The sequence below is a fragment of the Dendrobates tinctorius genome, unplaced genomic scaffold, assembly GCF_039654945.1.
Source record: "Dendrobates tinctorius isolate UK_male_01 unplaced genomic scaffold, ASM3965494v1 ptg000051l, whole genome shotgun sequence".
Classification (NCBI taxonomy): domain Eukaryota; kingdom Metazoa; phylum Chordata; class Amphibia; order Anura; family Dendrobatidae; genus Dendrobates; species Dendrobates tinctorius.
In genome coordinates, this window is record NW_027361719.1 from 7,812,122 (window position 1) to 7,834,050 (window position 21,929).

Here is a 21,929-nt window from a genome sequence, read left to right on the forward strand (position 1 = left end):
CAGATAACATATGCCTTTTCTCACAGTGAATGAAATTTGTTGGCTTACAAATAATGAGGTTAAAAACACATCAAATACTGAACTTGTGCACATGGCCTTATAGTGACATTAGTTTATTAAATGTAACACTGTGTTACCAAGGTTTTGTCCCTCAGACAATTTTGAGTGTTCCTGATAGATTTTTTCATGCTGATTTCAGAAATGACTTCAGATTTTTCTTATCACGTAAGGTTTTTGAGAAATGATAAGAAACATAATAATATTCTGTTAGAATTCTAAAAACTCATATATGAACTTTTTCTGAAACAGTATAAAAATCGCTGATGTACACATATGCAAGCAATTATTATGCGAATTCCACGCAGGCACAGTGAATCATTCGGCTGACCGTGTACAGAGAATACCACATCTCCTGGGCAGGGGAGGAATCAAAAGACAATACTGACATACTTAGACCATGGCTGAATGTATCATGACCTTCAATGCCGTTCGCTGTCCCAATGATATGGAGAGAGCAGAGAGATCATGTAACAGATTGCTACTTCTGCCTTACATAAGACCAGTGCCACACGATGAAAGCCTTCGTGTTCCAAAGCCGCCCAAAGTATGGACAATGGAGGATAACGAAGATGAACTAACAATGTCAGTGGAAAATGAAACTGCTGCAGACCCAGACTTTGAGCCTTCTACATCTAATCCACATCTGTTCAGTCAAGCTTATCTGAGTGACTTGATCATAGATTTGAAATTGTCAGAGGCAGGCAGAACTATTGAGATCAAGGCTACAAGAACGGAATCTCTTATTACCAGGAACAAGACTTTCTGTTTTTCACAGTTTTTCTCAGTCGTCAAGATGACCTTAATCAATTTTTCAACCATGTCGACAGTTTAACCTCTTGCAACGACGTCTTGGGGTTGTTTGGTGCTCTTGGATGCGAACATGACCCGAAGGAATGGTGACTGTTCATTGACTCGTCAGTTTTAAGTGTGAAGGCTGTTTTACTACACAACAGAAATATCTATCCTTCTATACCTATTGGACATGCCGTACACATGAAAGAAACGTATGAGAATATGGAGTTACTGTTGACCCACATTAATTATAGAAATTATAGCTGGAACATATGTGGTGATCTAAAAGTTGTTGCACTTCTTCTTGGACTGCAGCTTGGATATACCAAGTATTGTTGTTTAATTTGTGAGTGGGACAGTAGTGCATTTCTCGTGCACGATTTCAGAAAGGACTGGCCACTCCGTGAAAACCTGGTTGCTGGACAGAAGAATGGTAAACATAATCCTCTCGTTGATCCAACAAAGATATTTCTCCCTCCTTTGCATATTAAACTTGGGCTTATGAAGAATTTTGTCAAAGCAATGAACAAAGAATCGGAAGCCTTTTCTTACTTGCAGCAGAAATTTCCAAGAATAAGTGATGCAAAGATCAAAGAAGGTATTTTTATTGGCCCACAGGTCAGAGATATAATGAATGACAGTAGCTTTGATGGTCTTTTGTAAGGTGCTGAACAAGTGACATGGAGAGCCTTTAAAGATGTGACCTTCCACTTCCTTGGCAACAGCAGGGCACCGAACTTTGAACAATTCGTGGACAACATGCTCACAGCATATCATTTAATGTAATGCAATATGTCACTAAAAATGCATTTTCTACATTCTCACTTGGACTTTTTTCCAGCCAATCTTGGTGCCGATAGCGATGAACACGGTGAAAGATTTCACCAAGACATTGCGCTGATGGAGAAAAGGTGCCAGGGAAACTGGAGTACGTGAATGCTAGCTGACTATTGCTGGAATCTTATTGGAGAAGCATCTGACATGGATTATAAATGATAGTCATCTGCAAAACACTTTTGAACAATTGCTTTTGCTACTGACATCGATGCACATGTATGTAGTGTCTCGGACGTCATAATGTAGACTATAAACTGCTGTTTCTTAACCTTTTACTGTCAGCTGATCGTGGGTCATCGCTGCATTACCATCACAACTAGAGGTCTCCTCGAGACCTCTATGGTTGTTGATGGCAGATTGTTATGAGTGCCACCCTGTGGTCGGCGCTCATAGCAAGCCTGTAATTCTGCTTCATAGAGGTGATCTGAGCATCACCTCTGTGTAGCAGAGGCGATCGCGCCATGGCAGCTTCTAGCCTCCCATGGAAGCTGTTGAAGCATGCCAAAAGTTTAAAAAAAAGTGTTTTAAAAATATAAAAAAAGTAAAAGTTCCAAATCAAAATAAAACAATAAAAAAAAAATCAAACCTACACATATTTGGTATCGCCGCATTCAGAATCGCCCGATCTGTCAATAAAAAAATAATTAACCTGATCGCTAAATCAAAACGCCAGAATTACGTTTTTTTGGTCGCCGCGACACTGCATTAAAATGCAATAATGGGCAATCAAAAGAACGTATCTGCACAAAAGTGGTATCATTAAAAACGTCAGCTTGGCACGCAAAAAGTAATCCCTCAGACAACCCGAGATCACGAAAAATAAACACGCTATGGGTCTCGGAAAATTGCAATTTTTTTTTTTTTTTTGCAAACTTTGGAGTTTTTTTTCACCACTTAGATAAAAGAAAACCTAGACATGTTTGTTGTCTATGAACTCGTAATGACCTGGAGACTCATAATGGCAGGTCAGTTTCAGCATTTATTGAACCTAGCAAAAAAGCCAAACAAAAAACAAGTGTGGGATTGCACTTTTATTGCATTTTCACCGCACTTGGAATTTTTTTCCTGTTTTTGAGTACATGACATGGTAAAACCAATGGTGTTGTTCAAAAGTATGACTCATCCCGCAAAAAATAAGCCCTCACATGGCCATATTGACGGAAAAATAAAAAAGTTATGGCTCTGGAAAGAAGGGGAGCAAAAAATGAAAAATCGAAAAAAGAAAGCTCCGGTCATGAAGGGGTTAAAAACCTTATGTGATACAGACTTTTGGAGCACATATTCAAGTTCAGCATATCAAAATCTATAAGATGCAATAAAATTTTTTCAGTGGACAAGAACTTCCCTGAAATTTGTTGCGTAGTGTAATCTGAATGAAACTGTTTGTTTTTAAGGCCGGGGTCACACTGGCGAGCAATACGGCCGAGTGAGAGGCGCTAAAAGCACGCATTAGACACGGACAAATGATTCTCTATGGGGTACCTCGCACCAGCCGTATATTTCTCATCCGTATTCTACGCTCCGTGCCAATCGCAGCATGCTGCGATTGTCAGCGTACTACGCCCGTAGTACGCCAATGCAAGTCTATGGGTGCGCAAAAAATATGGATTACACACGGACCACACATGTGACTTGCGAGAAATACGCACCCGGTGTCTTTTATAAAAGCCGGCAATTCAGTGCGCTATACAGTAAACTCACACTGACAGGTTTAATAAAGAAACGAAAGAATAGATATAGACACATAGAATACACATATATATATATATATATATATATATATATATATATATATATATATATATATATATATATATGCATTCTATGTGTCTATATCTATTCTTTGGTTTCTGTTAGAAACCCTGTCATAGGGCTCCATTATATGTCCATTTTGCAAGCCTGCGAGAAAATCTCGCCATACGGATGGATTACATACGGATGCTGACATGCGCAAAATACGCGACCGCACCTTGCTTATGGATGACATACGGAGCACTGTTTAGGGGCCATTCATCCGTATTACGCATGTAAAATACTGACCGTATTTTGCGTCGGTTAGTGTGACCCCGGCCTAATAGTGAGGGCTTGTCCTAGATCAAATGCATATAACAAACAAAAAGTGTCCTACAGGAGGCAGAGATGAGTATATGATAGAATTTGCTGCGTCAATTCTCCCAACTCTTGGGGTTCCTGATTATCAGCGTGTCTAAATGGGCTAGCAATTACCCGACATACGAGAAAAACACTCAGTCATCGGCTGAGATGATTTTTAAAGTACCTTTAAAAGTCAGTGTTCTGAAGGGCAGCACATCATCCTGTGTAACCAGTTGATGTGCTGCAGAGAACATGTTCCTCTATGCTCACAGAACGATTGCTTTAATGGGGTTGTCCGGTCTTCTGATAAAACTCTGCACTCACTGTCACTGTAGACTTCCTAATCCTTGCAGCGTTTGTGCCATACTATGTTAAGATTCTACAGTGCGAGTGAGAGAGTGCGGTCATGTGAATACAAGTAACATATGTTATTTGCACACATGTAGTTACGTGCAGTCTAGACTCCATTCAAACTAATTGCATAAGGCCTAGTACGTTTAGTTGGATTGTGGCTGGAAGTATGCAAATTACATACTTGCTGCCACGTGATTGCCTGCTCTCACCAGCAATACCGGAAAATCCTGACTGCATGCATTGCTCGCACTGTAAGGATTCGGAAGCCTATGGTTACATAAAGTGACTGCAGATTTTTAGTAGAAAACCAAACAACCCGTTTAACTGGACAGTCTGCACTTTCATGTGCACAGAACAATGAACAGGCTATAGAGTATAAATCCCTCATTTGCATTCATGCTTGTTGAACTCGTACTGGAAAAAAAACAAACAACCTTAAAGCCAGTGGCGGATTATAATGAGGTCAATCTGGGCGGTAGCCCAGGGCCCAGTGGTGTGGGGGGCCCACCAGCCCAGGGTAAATTGTCCCATTATAATCCACCGCCATGGCCCCCCATGTACCGACGCCATCCTCGCCCTCCCAGACAAGCCCACTGGCCACTGCAGCCGCTGCCCCTCACTCATAAATCGCCGCTCTGTGAGCACAGGACCTGTGATGAGGTCACAGGAGGGGAGGAGTCAGGGGTCACATGATAAGAGGCTTCAGTCCGAGACCCCTGATCATGTGACCCCTGACTCCTCCCCTCCTGTGACCTCATCACAGGTCCTGTGGGCACAGCCCTCGATGTACTGTATGCAGGACTCTGCTGTGCAGGACTGCAGGTTGTCGTGCTGGATGAGGGAAGTATGTATGGGGTCAGGAGTGGTTTACAGGGTGGATGTAGCAGAGCTGTGTGCGAGGTGTACAGAGCAAAGCGCATGTGTACAAGGTTTACGGAGTGGAGCCATGTGTGTACAAGTTGTACAGAGCAGAGCCACATGTGTACGAGGTTTACAGAGTGGAGCCGTGTGTGTGTTTGAGGTGTACGGAGCGGAGCCGTGTGTGTACGAGGCATACAAAGTGGAACCGAGTGTGTATGAGGTGTGCGGAGCCATGCGTGTACAAGGTATATGATGGGGAGCATTCATACCTCCCAACTGTCCCAGATTTTGAGAGTCTGCCCCACTGCGCCGACCGGGAGCTTACTTTTCCCGCGGACACAGTAGTATACGGCGGAGCCCTGAGGAGCACTTGAAATCTCGCACGTGACGTTCCATCGGAAGTGACGTGCTGGAGGCTGGCCGGAAATGAGGTAATTTCAGGAGGAGATTGTGACGGAACCATGGAGGCACTTCAGGGAATGCTTCAGATCCATCACCGTGTCCTCCAACAGCGCGGACAGCGGGATCGCCTTGGACTCGGGGATGTCGGCCATGTGAGTGGATCATGATATGTCCTGCACCAGGAAGCTCAAGTGGGCATTACAATGGGAGCCGGGCTGCTATAGTATCTTTATAGAATCTTTCTTTCTCTCTCTCTGTTCTTTCTTTCTGTCTCTGTCCTTTCTTTCCCCTCTTTTTCTATCCCTCTCCTTTCTTTCCCCTTTCTTTTTTCTCTCTCTGTTCTTTCTTTCCCTTCTTTCTTTCTCTTTCTTTCTCTCTCTGTTCTTTCTTTCCCTTCTTTCTTTCTTTCTCTCTCCCTCTCTGTTCTTTCTTTCCCCCTCTTTCTTTCTCCCTCTCTGTTCTTTCTTTCCCCTCTTTCTTTTTTTCTCTCTGTTCTTTTTTTCTGTCCCCTTTTCTTTCTCTGTTTCTCTTTCTTCCTCTCTGTTCTTTCTTTCTCTCCTTTCATTCTCTCTCCTTTTTTTTCTCTTTGTTTTCTTTTTTCTCTCTCTGTTCTTTCTTTTCCTCAGTACCAGTCAGTGTGCCCACAGTACCAGCCACTGTTCCAACAATGCCAGCCACTGTGTCCTCCTTACCATTCAGTGTGATCAGCAGTGCTAAATGGGTGTGGTTGGGGCGTGGACATGGGTGTGACGAGTTGTGAAATGGGTGTGGCGGGGGTTGGTAACCAATCATCATAGTGGAAGTCGTCTGTTTCCATCAACTTTGTTATATGTGGGCAGTGGGCACCTCTAGTAAGGTGGGCACGAGATGGCGGGTCTTGTCACCTCTGCCTCACACATAAGTTATTATGAGGTGTACTTTATTCCTGCACATTTCTTTCTTGGCCTACTGAGAGAAATGTTTTGACTAGTTGAAAGTTATACAACCTGAGGATTGTGCATGTGTGCGCTGCCCGCATGTAGCAATATGTGTGTGTGTGTGTTTATATTTACTTACTCCGACCCCTATATAAACCCTGCCCCTCCGACCGCCGTCCACTTTCCCATGCTCCTGTTCCAATCCTGGGGTCTTTTTTGTCCCCCCTTCGTCCTCCACATGCTGAACATCTGGGACATGACTAACATTGTGCAATGTGCGCTTGTTCGTCGCCAGATGCAGCGTCGTGTCCAGTGTGTGAGGAGACGGCGACTTGTCTGTGGCGTTAACCCCTCTGCTGCCATGTTGGGCACAGCTGTGATGAGGAGCGTCTCTTCCTGTGTATCCGACCACAGGTTGCACATCGGAGGCTGCTTCTATCTGGGGAAGTTCTTCATGAAGCAGAAGCCTCTGTGTGACTCATGTGAAGTAACTTGTCTGACAGGTCATGGGTCCAGGTCAACAGATGATTGCAGCCTATTAGCTGGTTTCGATGTTAGGTACAGGTGAGTCAGGACTAGATGTTGGGTGGATGCCTTCCAGTATTTGTAATGCCTCATGCACACGCTGAGTATTTGGTGAGATTTTACCTCAGTATTTATAAGGCCTCGTGCACACGCTGAGTATTTGGTGAGTTTTTCTCTCAGTATTTGTAAGGCCTCATGGACACGCTGAGTATTTGGTGTTTTTTACCTCAGTATTTGTGAGGCCTTGTGCACACGTTGCGTATTTGCTGAGTTTTTTACCTCAGTATTTAACCCCTTCCCACCCCTTGACGCACCGTATGCGTCATGAAAACTAGTGACTTCCCGACCCTGTCACTTGGGGCCCTGGCTACCCTTAATCCACCCTTGCCTAAAACTATGATTCTTTGGTCAGTATTAGCAACATAGATATTCTTTAAGACCGTTTTGATAAATGAGGCAAACCGATCCTTGTATGTAGTTACCCCATTAATATGCACCCAAGTACTGAAGTTCACAGCAGGCAATAATGCGAAATGTCCCATGTATTGAACAATGTAAAGTGAGCGCTAATGTCATCAGTTACTATGGTTATCCGTATAATAATTTGTTGACTCATTGCCTTCTCCTTCCTAGCTGTGATTATGTATAATTACTCCCACATAGATGAGTTTGTGTCTACAATTCTCGCCATACAATAAAGCTCAATATTGCTCTGCTACAGCAGTAGGACTGATAATAATAAATAATAATAATAATCTTTATTTATATAGCGCCAACATATTCCGCAGCGCTTTACAGTTTAACAGTTTCAAAACACAAGTCATAAGTAACAACGTTAACAATACAATAATTAAAGCAAAATAAGACGACCCTGCTCGTGAGAGCTTACAATCTACAATGAGGTGAGGGAGATAAAAAGTACATGTGTGTATTTACAATTATGTATTTACAATGAAGGTCCAGCCATCTTGAGGGAGTGAAGGATGGATGGAGATAGTGAATGGGCTACACACGCACACTTGCACATAGAATTACTTTGATTAGTGAACGTGATAGGCCGCTCTGAACAAATGTGTTTTGAGGGAGCGCCTAAAACTATGCAAATTGTGGTTAGTCCTAATTTCTTGGGGTAGAGCATTCCAGAGGATAGGAGCAGCACGGGAGAAGTCTTGGAGTCGGGAGTGGGAGGTACGGATTAGTGCAGAGGTTAGTTGAAAGTCGTTTGCAGAGTGCAGCGATCGGCTAGGCCGATAGACAGAAATGAGGGAGGAGATGTAGGGGGGTGCCGCTCCGTGGAGAGCTTTGTGGGTGAGAACAAGTACTTTGAATTGGATCCTATAATGAATGGGCAGCCAGTGTAATGACTGACGAAGAGCGGACACGTCCGAGTACCGATTGGCCAGATGGACGACCCTGGCTGCTGCATTAAGTATGGACTGATAACAATGTCCCTCTCTTAGGATATGTTCACACATACCGTATACTGTGGGCATATATTGTACCAGCAAAGTGGATGACTATTTAATAAATCTCATCCATACATTGCCAAATCATTTCCACACTGAAATTGACATGCAGTACATATTTCAATCGATTATTTCTGTGTCATTATACCACTGATTTCACCCTTAGCGAAGCAAGGGAAGAAATGCATTGCAAAAACGGCATGTAAAATATTTTGTTGTAAAATGCACGGCAGATTTTTTGGCTCGAGTGCTGAAACATGTGGACGTAACCTAAATAGTAACATTGAAACAAATGTAAATCTGTTGGGTGATGCGTACTGCCCGAACAACGGCTGCACCAAACAGGGACAGGCTCTATTATTGCAGAAGAGCTGGACAATCAGTATGTCACATTTCATAACTTTTTGGCTGCCAGCTGTGGCCAGTAGAAAAAGCATAAATGGAGGTCTGTTTATGTAAAAAAAAATCCCCAAAAACTATGACATGTTTATTAATACTCACCTACCAGTCCCAGATGAGATCCAGTGTAGGCCACTGCAAGGACCGCGCAACCACAGAAAGAGTATTTTGGATTTTTTTTTTCCCATTTTTCAGTACATTTTATAGTAAAGTGAATGGTGTCATTGATGATTACAACTCGACCCCCAAAAACAAGCCCTCATGACTATGTTGATGGAAAAATGAAAACAATATGATATTATGATATATTATAGTGTTGTTAAAATATGGAATTCAGGCTGCTGCCAATTTCTGACCTAAAGTGAATGAGCTAATCCTAATATAGTAAACTTTTGCTGTTAATACAGTTATGTACAATTGTATACTCTGTATAGTGTCTTCCTACACTTTTCTTTGTTTGAATTTATTACAATCAGCTTAGATCACTACAGTGAACCCCTGTGCAAAGGTGTTATGCAGGTGTAGAAAAAATGCTGCAAAATAAATATGCTTTAAAAAAATAGAAGTGTTAATAGTTTATTTTTATCAATTAACAAAATACAAAGCAATTGAACAAAAGAGAAATCTAAATCAAATCAATATTTGGTGTGACCGCCATTTACCTTCAAAGCAGCAACAGTTCTTCTAGGTACACTTGCACACACTTTAAGAAACTCAGCAAGGAGGTTGTTCCAAACATCTTGGAAAACTAACCACAGATCTTCTGTGGATGTAGGCTTGCACAGATCCTTCAGTTTAATCATGTAATCACGGACAGGCTTAATGATATTGAGATCAGGATTCTGTTCTTGTTTACCATGAAGATGAAAATTCTTTAATGGGTTGTCCAAGTTTTTATCCTATTCTGTGTGTGTACCTAGGTTGCAGACTCCTGATAATATTATACTCCCTGTCAACGTTCTGCACTGTTGCCTATCTATCACACTTGGGTATGTAACCAGCTCTCTCCTGATTCTGGAGGAGCTGGTCACACCCCGTCTAGAGTTTTCCTGATGTGGCAGCAGTGGCTTCACTCAGATGATTGAATTATCCAGATCAATCAATTGTTAGCAGGGTGAAATTGAAATTGAACATGGAACAAGGAGGTAAAAGTTTAAAACTCCTTCCTCCACCGTTCAGTCCCCGGGAAACGCTCAAGAACCTCCCAGGACCTTTGAGTCACATAATAGCTTCATGTGATTGGAAGAAAGAAGTAAGAAGCTGCTGCCAAACATCTGTTGAGTCTTACAGTCCGATTTTATGATGGCTTACCGAAGAGGTGGGGGCAGTGGGCTGTCAGAAAATGTCGGTGGTGAGCGGAGTCTGGAGGTGAACATTTTCCCAAAGGCCACCACAGGGAAATCAATTGGAAGTTTGAGGATTCCATTCGCCGACGACATTTTGTGACAGCCCAGGGCCCACAGCCTCACAGACTAGTAGCGCTGAGACTTCCCCTCTTCCTAGCCGGGAACCCACAGCATTGTTTCACTTCTGCACTTCTGCCATGGCCATCAGCCTTCTGCAGTAGAGACTCTGCCTCCTATGATCCCCATCCCTCCGGTAATCTTATATTCGGATTAAAAGACTCACCTCCATTTTTCTCCCAACTTTGAGGGAAGAAAAGTACACCTTACAATCTGAAAAATATAGTATATTACATCCTATATTATGTAAAGGATGTAGTACATATATTTAATTATATTATATATATATATTCATTACATCCTGTACATATTATGGGGTGTAATATATTATAATGTAATGACATCAGCTGCAGACTTGACACAAAAGTCTGCAGTGACTCTATATGACTGTAGACTGTCAAAGTATGACAGCATGCGGTGTGCACTCTGTCAGGATTCCCTAGATCAAACAGGCATTCATATGACCGCATGTATGCAATTTGCATACTTATGGTCACGTGTCGTATAGACTTGCTCAACGTCTCTCAATAGATCTACAGATAGGTCCATATATATTTGGACAGAGACAACATTTTTCTAATTTTGGTTCTAGACATTACCGCAATGAATTTTAAACAAAACAATTCAGATGCAGTTGAAGTTCAGACTTTCAGCTTTCATTTGAGGGTATCCACATTAAAATTGGATGAAGGGTTTAGAAGTGTCAGCTCCATAACATGTGCCACCCTGTTTTTAAAAGGACCAAAAGTAATTGGACAATTGACTCCAAGGCTATTTCATGGACAGGTGTGGGCAATCCCTTTGTTAAGTCATTCTCAATTAAGCAGATAAAAGGCCTGGAGTTGATTTGAGGTGTGGTGCTTGCATTTGGAAGGTTTTGCTGTGAAGGAAACATGCGGTCAAAGGAGCTCTCCATGCAGGTGAAACAAGCCATCCTTAAGCTGCAAAAACAGAAAAAACTCATCTGAGAAATTGCTACAACATTAGGAGTGGCAAAATCTATAGCTTGGCACATCCAGAGAAAGAAAGAAAGCACTGGTGAACTCATCAATGCAAAAAGACCTGGGCGCCCATGGAAGACAACAGTAGTGGATGATCGCAGAATAATCTCCATGGTGAAGAGAAACCCCTTCACAACAGCCAACCAAGTGAACAACACTCCAGGAGGTAGGCGTATCAATATCCAAATCTACCATAAAGAGAAGACTGCATGAAAGTAAATACAGAGGGTTCACTGCACGCTGCAAGCCACTCATAAGCATCAAGAATCAAAAGGCTAGACTGGACTTTGCTAAAAACATCTAAAAAAGCCAGCACAGTTCTGGAAGAACATTCTTTGGACAGATGAAACCAAGATCAACCTCTACAAGAATGATGGAATGAGAAAAGTATGGCGAAGGCGTGGTACAGCTCATGATCCAAAGCATACCACATCATCTGTAAAACACGGCGGAGGCAGTGTGATGGCTTGGGCATGCATAGCTGCCAGTGGCACTAGGTCACTAGTGTTTATTGATGATGTGACACAGGACAGAAGCAGCCGAAAGAATTCTGAGGTATTGAGAGCCATACTGTGTGCTCCGATCCAGCCAAATGCAGCCAAACTGATTGTTCGTCGTCTCATACTACAGATGGACAATGACCCAAAGCATAAAGCCAAAGCAACCCAGGAGTTTATTAAAGCAAAGAAGTGGAATATTCTTGAATGTCCAAGTCAGTCACCTGATCTCAACCCAATTGAGCATGCATTTCACTTGTTAAAGACTAAACTTCAGACAGAAAGGCCCACAAACAAACAGCAACTGAAAACCACCGCAGTGAAGGCCTAGCAGAGCATCAAAAAGGAGGAAACACAGCATCTGGTGATGTACATGAGTTCAAGACTTCAGGCAGTCATTGCCAACAAAGGGTTTTCAACTAAGTACTAGAAATTAACATTTTATTTACAATTATTTAATCTGTCCAATTATTTTTGGTCACTTCAAAAACAGGGTGGCACATGTTTAGGAGCTGAAACTTCTAAACCCTTCATCCAATTTTAATGTGGATACCCTCAAATGAAAGCTGAAAGTCTGAACTTCAACTGCATCTGAATTGTTTTGTTTAAAATTCATTGTGGTAATGTCTAGAACCAAAATTAGAAAAATGTTGTCTCTGTCCAAATATAAATGGACCTAACTGTATATCCAGTCATGGCCCGAAAGTGTTGGCAACCTTGAAATTGTTCTAGAAAATTAAGTATTTCTCCCAGAAAATTATTGCAATTAAACATGTTTTGTTATACACATCTATTTACTTTGTGTGTACTGGAACAACACAAAAAAAAAATAAGAGAAAAAAAAGCAAATTGGACATAATTTCACACAAAACCACCAATATGGGCCGGACAAAATTGTTGGCACTCTCATCTTAATATTTGGTTTCACACCCTTTGGAATAAATAACTGCAAACAACAAGCTTCTTATACCTCTCAACTAGAATTTTGAACCACTTCTCTTTTGCAAACTGCTCCAGATCGCTCATATTTGAAGAGTGCTTTCATCCAACAGCAATTTTAAGATCTCTCCACAGGTGTTCGATGGAACTTAGATATGGACTCATACCTGGTCACTTCAGAACTCACAAGCGCTTTGTTTCCATCCATTTCTGGGTGCATGTTGAAGTATGATTGGGTCGTTCTCCTGCTGGAAGACCCATAACCTAGTACACAAACACTGGGCACTACATTGCGACCCAAAATCCTTTGGTAATCTTCAGATTTCATGATATCTTGCACAAAGTCAAGGCACCCAGTGCCAGAGGCACCAAAACAACCCCAAAACATCTCTGATCCTTCACCATATTTAATTGTAGGTATTGTGTATTTTTCAGATCGCATTCCATTTTCGGTAAACCGTAGAATGATGTGCCCAGAAGGATTTTGGCTTACTCGCATACATTTTTGCAAACTGCAGTCTGCCATAGCATTCATTTTATTCAAATGTCAACAGATAGTTTACGCTGACACTGATGCACTCTAAGCCTGCAGGACAGCTTGAATTTCTTTGGAACTTGATTGTGGCTGTTTACCATCTAAACTATCCTGCGTTGCAACCTTTCATCCATTTTTTTTTCTGCCATCCGTGTCCAGTGAGATTCGTTACAGTGCCATGAGTTGTAAACTTCTTGATTATGTTGATGTTGCACACCATGGACAAAGGAACATCAAGATCTCTGGAGATGGACTTGTAACCTTGAGATTGTTAAGATTTTTTAGCAACTTTGGTTCGCAAGTCCTCAGACTGTTCTCTTTTCCTATTTCTATTCTCCCTGTTTAATGTGGCACACAGACACACAATGCAAAGATTGTGTCAACTTCTCTTTTTATCTGGTTTCAGGTGTGATTTTCAAATTGCCCACACCTGTTACTTGCCACATGTGAGTTTGAATGAGCATCACATGCTTGAAATAAAGTTGTTTACCCACGGGGGCGTGGCTATGCCGTGAACGGGAGAGGACGCTGGCTAGGAGAGCTCCTCGTCATCCTGCTGGATCCTGGACCCCTTCCTGGAGGCTTACCTGACGCTGGCTGGACCCCCTTGGACCTCGGGACCCCTTGGGTACCCCGCGGCAGATCGGGAGGCAATTTCTGAGAGCGGGCGGCGGAGACAGGAGCAGGTGGCTTATCCCCTACGAGGCGGCGGTCATCTTGGATGCGCAGCTCAGCTACTGAGAGCTGCAGCGTCGGCTTACACTGCTGCACCGCCGCCGGGCAGTGAACATACCGGCTGACAATCTTGAGGGGGTGCGCGGTGAGTGCCCTGAAAAAGTGGGCCCTGCGTGGTATCCCTCTTCTATTAATTGCTCACTGCGCTGGCTGGCGCCATCACTAAGGGAGGCTCTGTACACCCTCCCCCATTGCAGCTGTCTCTGTGGGGCCCCCTCTCCTTCCCCTGGCCACAAGGAACTGTGCTGAACGAGGCTGGCTGCCGTCCTCATAATCCCTGTGGCATCCCTCTGTGGCCTAAATTACAATTAACTATTACCAGCCCTGCTGTAACCCCCATCTGTGGTGGGTGATACCCAGATCACACGTTTTCAGCTGGTTCATTAGACCGCACTGCAGATAACCATGAGCCGACTTAAAGGGTCAGGAGCGGCGGAAAGACTGAAGGAGTTTGTCAGACCTGACCCCGCTGAAAGTGCACGACATAATAGGAGCACTTCCTCTCAAGTTCAGTGCAAAAATTGCCCTTCTGGGGGCGAGGAGGAGATGGAACAGGAGGAATTGACCCTTAAGCAGGCATCTGAGCAGTTGATGCAAGCTATCTCTTTGACCAGGACAACCCTGACTGAGAAAATTGAGGATGTTTACACGGAGGTGGGGAGACTTCGTCAGGATATGCAGGCCATGAAGGGACGCATTACGGAGGTGGAGACAAGGGTGTCCAAGGTGGAAGATACCATTACACCTATGGAGGCTAAATTAACAAAGGTGGCGGGCTCCATAAATGCTTGGAAACAGAAGGCGGATGATTTGGAAAACAATGCGCTGAAATAATATCCGCATCGTTGGGCTGCCTGAGCGCTCGGAAGGTCAGCATCCTGAGCAGTTCCTGGAAGATTGGCTTAAGACCTCCCTGGGAGATGAATTCTCCTCAATGTTCGCTGTTGAAAGAGCTCATAGGGTCCCTACAAAACCCCTGCCTCCGGGGGCCCCGCCTCGACCTTTCCTGGCACGCTTGCTCAATTGTAAGGACAGAGATACCATTCTACAGCTTGCACGACTAAAAAGTCCTATTAAGTTCAACAATGCTGTCGTTTTCATCTTTCCAGACTTTTCCATGGATCTGCAGAAACAGCGGGCACAATTCATCGAGGTCAAGAAACGGCTCAGGGACAGAAACATTGTATACTCGATGATATATCCGGCCCGACTTCGGGTTGATCATGAAGGTTCCTCCGTCTTTTTCACAGATCCAGCGGAGGCGAATGAGTGGCTGCGGTCCCATAGGGGATCCCCTGCGAAGGAATCCTAATGTGGCGGCTGTTACTTCGGATCCTTTCAACCAAAGGTCTAATTGGAGCTCAGTGATGATATCCCCTTGTTTATTTTTTGATGGGGGCGTGATACTGTGCTCCTATGTTACTGGGTTTCTGTTTTGTTTTTTCTCTTTCAAAAGTTTTATTTTTTACAGTTATTTAGGTAAATGCCATAGCCGATGCCAATTTTGCTATCTGGGTGGGATCTCTGCACTCGGTTCGGGCACCATTATGCAACATATCCAGATGGACGGGAATGGGTTCTGAGTTGATTTGTATGACTTGGAACGTAAGAGGCATAAAAACCCCTCGAAAGAAAATTAAGGTGTTCTCACAAATTAGACACTACCGTCCTCACATTGTGGCTTTGGTGGAGACGCACCTGATCAGGGACACGGTTCGGTGGGTACAGAAACCGTGGGTGCAATGGTTTATACATGCTTTTCACACCAGCTGTTCAAGGGGGGTTTCACTGTTAATTCATAAAGATGTTCGGTGGGAGACTAGGGAGGCCCGGAAAGACCCTGAGGGACGATTTGTGTTTGTGCATGCGCTGATCAACTCTCAGAAATATGTTATACTTTGTATTTATAATCCCCCTCCGGCCAATATATCAAACATACAGAAGGCATTGAGCTTTGCTTTGAATTACCCAGATGCACATGTCATTTGTATGGGAGATTTTAATTTGATCATGAACAGTCATCTTGATAAATTGAGATTAGATGATGTAGTACAGCGTGGAGTCCCCCCCCCCCCCCCGGGCACATCCCAACTGTCACAATTCATAGTGGGTAGTGGGTGGCTGGATCTTTGGAGAATACACCATCCGGGGATAAGGGAGTATACTTGCCATTCCTCCACTAAAGGCTCTCTGTCTCGCATAGACTACATTTTTGGATCCAGCAGTCTGGCGGCGTGGTGAGATGATATTAAACATGGAAGTAGGGGGATTTCAGATCATAACCCAGTTATTCTTAAGCTTAAATACGGGCCATCGACCAATAGGATAACATGGAAGTTGAACCCTTTTTGGCTGAAGTTGATAACATCGCCTGATAGAACGATAGATCAGTTACGTTGCTTCGTCTCGTCCCACCCTGAACCCCGAAATATTAATGTATTTTGGGATGCTCTTAAAGCTTATTTACAGGGTTGTTTATCCTCTACGATCTCTTACATTAAGCGGGTGACATCGGAGGAGGATGGCGAAATGGAGCGACGTCTGAAAGATTCGGAGGCAGCCTATATAGCTGATCAAACTAACAATAATAGGGTAGAATGGCTGACTGCTCAAAGGTTATACGCTCAATATACCTACACCAAAGCGAAACATAAATTATTTTTTGCTCGACAATCTTATTTTGAGATGGGGAATCAGGCAAGCAAATTTTTGGCTTACTTAGTACGACAGCATAATGTGACTAACACAGTTCTACAGATTCGTGATCCGGGGGGTACTTTGGTTTCCTCAACTGAAGAGATGCTGAAATGCTTTTCTGACTATTATGGTTCACTATACAATTCTAAGACTGATGTGGATGTCCCGGAGTGTTTAAATTATTTGTCAGATATAGAGTTTCCTACTCTGAGTCCTTCCCAACAGGCCTTTATGGATGCTGAGTTTACTCTGGAGGAGGTAGAGAATACCATAAAAGACATGGCCTCCAGGAGGGCCCCTGGGCCGGATGGATTTCCTGTGGGGTTGTATAGGAAATACCAGGATATACTGGCGCCCCTTTTGTTGACAGTGCTTTGTGGGATTTGGGAGGGGGGATGCATGCCGGAATCCTTTTATAAGGCCAATTTAATAGTTCTTAAAAAGGAGGGGAAGGACCCTTTAGATTGTGGATCTTATAGGCCCATTTCACTAGTAAATGTGGATTACAAGATTTTTACAAAAATTTTGGCCAAAAGAGTGAACTCAGTCATATTAGATCTTGTACACTGTGACCAAACTGGTTTTATGCCTGGTAAGAGCACCTCCATTAATATCAGACGAGTCCAGTCAGTGGTCCAATATAGCTCTCTAGTACCAGATAATGAATGGGCATTGGCATCGCTGGATGCGGCCAAGACCTTTGACTCTCTTGAATGGCCTTTTCTCCGTGCATGTTTGCAGAGGTATGGATTTGGTGATAGATTCCAAAAATGGGTCAGTGTTTTATATATGAAGCCCAAGGCCCGGGTTATTGTGAATAGCTCTATATCTGAATCATTTTCACTGCATAGGGGAACTTGTCAGGGGTGTCCCCTTTCCCCGGACCTTTTTGCTCTTGCTATTGAGGCACTGGCAATTCGTATAAGATCTTCCCCCAATGTTGCTGGTATAGAAATAGCAGGTTGGACGGACACCATAGGCCTATATGCTGACGATATGGTGATATTTATGGACAAAGCGGAGGAGACTCTGACAGGAGTTATCACTACTATAAATAAATTCAGTAAATATTCTGGCCTGTACATAAATTGGGAGAAATCTGTTTTGATGCCTCTTTCCCACGCTCCAAAGCCAAGACTTGAGACTCTCTCCTTATTGCCTATTGCAACCAATTTTAAATATCTGGGTGTCTATATTTCTCAAGGTAGTAAATTTGATCTGCAACTCAATATACAACCATTGCTGGAGACAGTCAGAGGTAAATTCGCGACTTGGGGTAAACTTCCACTGTCTGTAGCCAGACGTATTAATTTAATTAAAATGATATTACTCCCCAAGCTTAGTTACTTTCTTCAACATAGTGCGGTAGTGGTGCCCAAATCCTTTTTTGCTAATCTGAATTCCCAGACCACATCCTTCATTTGGGGGAAAGCCAGGCCTAAACTTAAATTAACCACTCTACAGAGGCCCAAGAGGGGGCAGCGTTACCAGATTTCTTTTTATATTATTTGGCTGGACAGGCCAAGGCCATAAGTACATGGATGCATGGAGGTCATCTCCCAAATTCTGAAAGTCATTTACCCTCATGCTGCACAGATTAGTTGCCAACTGGGTTTTTTGGAAATGAGGAAAATAAATGTCTCAAGACTGTTACCCCTGCTTTGTCTGGCACGATCGGTATGGAGACAGATTAAGGGGGTGGTTGGATTTGGGGATATCATAGCTGAAATGCCCCTATGAAATAATGACTACCTCCCGGTGCTACTTGAACATCCATCCGCCGAGTTTTGGGTTCAGTATAGTGTCTCTACGATAGGTGACCTATATGATCATGGAACTTTGGTGTCCTTTGAACAGTTACAAGTTGGTCTCAGTGTCCCGAGATCCCAGTTCTTTCGTTAGTTACAACTAAGGTCAGCATTTCAATCGCACATAAGATATGTAGGTATAAATAATGCCATTTCGTCTCTACCCTTGATAGGGATCCTTAAATCACAGGGCCCTCATGGCCTCATCTCCTCTCTGTATACATATATGTTGTCAGTGGGGACAGAATGTGCCTTAGATTCCGTTAAGAAGAAGTGGGAAAGGCTCATCCCAGATACACAGGGAGAGGAGTGGGAAGAAATCCTGAAGTCGCCAATCTGGGTATCTCCGTCTGCCAACAACCGGATGATACAATTGTATATCATTAATCAATCATATTTGACTCCAACTCGACTTTTCAAGATGGGCCGATACCCGTCATCGGAATGTTTGAGATGTCACTCAATAAATGCAGACTTTATTCATACGATCTGGTGCTGTCCTGTTGTTGCGCAATACTGGAGGGAGGTGACATCATTATTGACATCTGTGGTACAAACCCCTGTTTCCCTTGAGCCGCTGATCTATTTGGAGTGTAGGATGAGGAGGCGTGGGGTCGCTATGTTGGGATTTTTCTACGGGAGACACTGTTCATTGCCCGAAAGGTACTAGCATTACGGTGGATGGGGAATTCACCTCCTTCTTTTGGGTCCTGGATCACTTTGGTAAATTCGATTATCCCATATGAACGTACGCTGTATCACAACAGAGGGTGCCCGGGTAAATTCGAAAAGATTTGGGAGAGGTGGAATTCCTCTCACCTTACTTTGCAGAGCGGGGATGTCGCACAGTAAACAGCTCATTATATGGCAGTAGGCTGCGGTATAGTTTGTTTTTGTAGGCGTAGGCATGGTTTAGAAGCTAGGCAGGCTTCATCATTGGAATAATAACAAAAAGCTATTGTGATTTAATTGGTATTATGTTTTGCTTTATTTATATACAACTGATGCACACATTATGCTTTACATTTCAGGTTATCTGAACATATGTATGTTTTGTATCAAGCTTAGCATCATATACTAAAATGTGTGTATTGTATAACTGCTTATGGTTTAATAAACGAATTTAAAAAAAAAAAAAGTTGTTTACCCACAATTTTGGAAAGGTGCCAGCAATTTAGTCCTGTCCATTTTTGGGGTTTTGTGTGAAAATATGTCCAATTTGCCTGTTTTTTGTATGTATTCAAACAGCACTATAAAAAATGGAAATAAGTTTAGGTATAACAAAACATGTGTAATTGCAATACTTTTCTGGAAGGAATACTTCAAAATGTCAAGGGTGCCAACACTTCAAGCCATAACTGTACATACAGTGGGGGAAATAATTATTTGATCCCTTGCTGATTTTGTATTAGGGAGATTATCAGAGGTCTTGTATGTCTTCCATTTTCTTATTATTGCTCCCACAGTTGATTTCATCACACCAAGTTGCTTGCCTATTGCATATTCAGTCTTCCCAGCCTGGTACAGGGCTATAATTTTGTTTCTGGTATCCTTCGACAGCTCTTTGGTCTTCACCATAGTGGAGTTTGGAGTCTGACTGTTTGAGGTTGTGGACAGGTGTCTTTTATACTGATAACAAGTTCAAACAGGTGCCATTACTACAAGCAATGAGTAGAGGACAGAGGAGCCTCTTAAAGAAGAAGTTAAAGTCTGTGAGAGCCAGAAATCTTGCATGTTTTAGGTGATCAAATACTTATTTTCCACCATAATTTGAAAAATAAATCTTGTTAATTCAGACAAGGTGATTTTCTGGATTTGTTTTCTCATTTTGACTCTCATAGTTGTGGTCTATGTTATGATTAGGTAACTGAGGAGGATAACAGGGGAATAGACTAGGCAATCAGATAACCAGAGAGGTTGGTGACTTAGCGGATTGCAGACCTCTAAACTGACAACACAACTAGAATTAGCCGTGGGACGTACCTACGATGCCCTAGACGCCTCGGCACAGCCAAAGAATTAACTAAGCCTAAAGAGAGAAAAGGGAAAGCTAAACTGCCCCGGAGTAGAATCCCAAAGGAATAGATAGCCCCCGAACATATATTGCCGGTGAGACAAGATGAGGCACAAAACACAGGCAGAAAATAGAGTAAGCAAATGATGGGGCCCACACTGTCTAGATAGGACAGGAAAGGGTACTGTCTGCAATCATGCAAAAAACCCTAAGAAAAAATCCAACACGTCTGATATGCAAAAATACTCAGGCCACACAAACTCTAACCCACTAAATCAGAACTCTGGTGTGAACTGGACGCAAAACAAAAGATACTGATATAACAGGGGATTAGAAATACTGAAATGACTGACATGAGCTGTGGCATATGGAACAGTGTCCAGCACAGGTCCCAACAGGGAACAAGGCTGAACTCACACCAGCAAAGCAGAAATCAGAGGAAAGCAAAAAATGGATCAAATGCAAAAAGATTCAAGCAGACAAATAACTTATCTGAAAGATGCAGGGCAAAGCAGGAGGCAAGCAGACTTCCAAAATGCTCAGGAAGAAAACCAAATCACTGGCAACAACTGAGGGAAGGTTGCTCACTTAAATCTCTCCAGTCTGTAACACCTGACCTCCAATCATCCTCCTCAGGTGATTGACTTCTGTCAGCCAGACCAGCTCCCTTACCAGCAGCAACCACCAGAGGGAGCCCAAACTCAGAAGCTAGGTCAAAAGTGTTCACAACAGGTCTATCTATGATGTCAATTACAGGTCTCTCTCATATTTAAGTGGGAGAACTTGCACAATTGGTGGCTGACTAAATACTCTTTTCCCATACTGTATACCTTAGCCTGTATGCCTGTATACAGCAGCATTCACGATACGCTCCCACCCCAATGCGCGTTTCGGCGTACCTTCAGGGAATGTTGAAACGTGCATCTCGGTGAGCTCATATCTGTGATGGTCAACGTGTGGTTGGACACACCGCCTCCAGCAGGGCGAATTTCTCTCACACGTGACCCTGGATACACCGCCTCCAGTAAGGCGAATTTAAAAAATAGAACGTGCAGCTGGATACACCGCCTCCAGCAGGCGAATTTCAGAAATATACGTAAAACTGGATACACCGCCTCCAGCAGGGCGAATTTAAATAATAAGGGGAAACACCAGGGAAACTGATACAATAGAGGCCCCTCATTGAGGGAGGGTACTGTCATGATCCAGGTTGTATGCAGCATCTGCATACTTGCAATAATAGAACCAGTGTCTGACTTCTGCTGCCTGGGGGATGTGCAGTAGGAATCGTTTGTCCGATTCCTTATTGTGTGGCAAAATAACATTGGAAGCCGCAGCGTCATACATTACATACTACTATCTCCAGATCACGTGTAATGGTTCAATGTGGAAATACGAGCCATTCTATCAATTTAATGCAACGATAACAGCTAAGATGTATTATGAAGATTTGCAGCAGCTGAAGTGTGCATTATGAGGTTATGCAGCTGCTGAGGTTTGTGTGGCTAACATACATCTATATATATAAAAATG

The 21,929-nt window shown here is 43.1% G+C and overlaps 1 protein-coding gene across 4 annotated transcripts in view; it reads left to right on the plus strand.

Annotated features, from left to right (window-relative positions):
* POU6F1 (POU class 6 homeobox 1) overlaps positions 1–21,929 on the plus strand; it is a 165,481-nt gene that overhangs the window by 131,766 nt on the left and 11,786 nt on the right. The window lies entirely within an intron of this gene.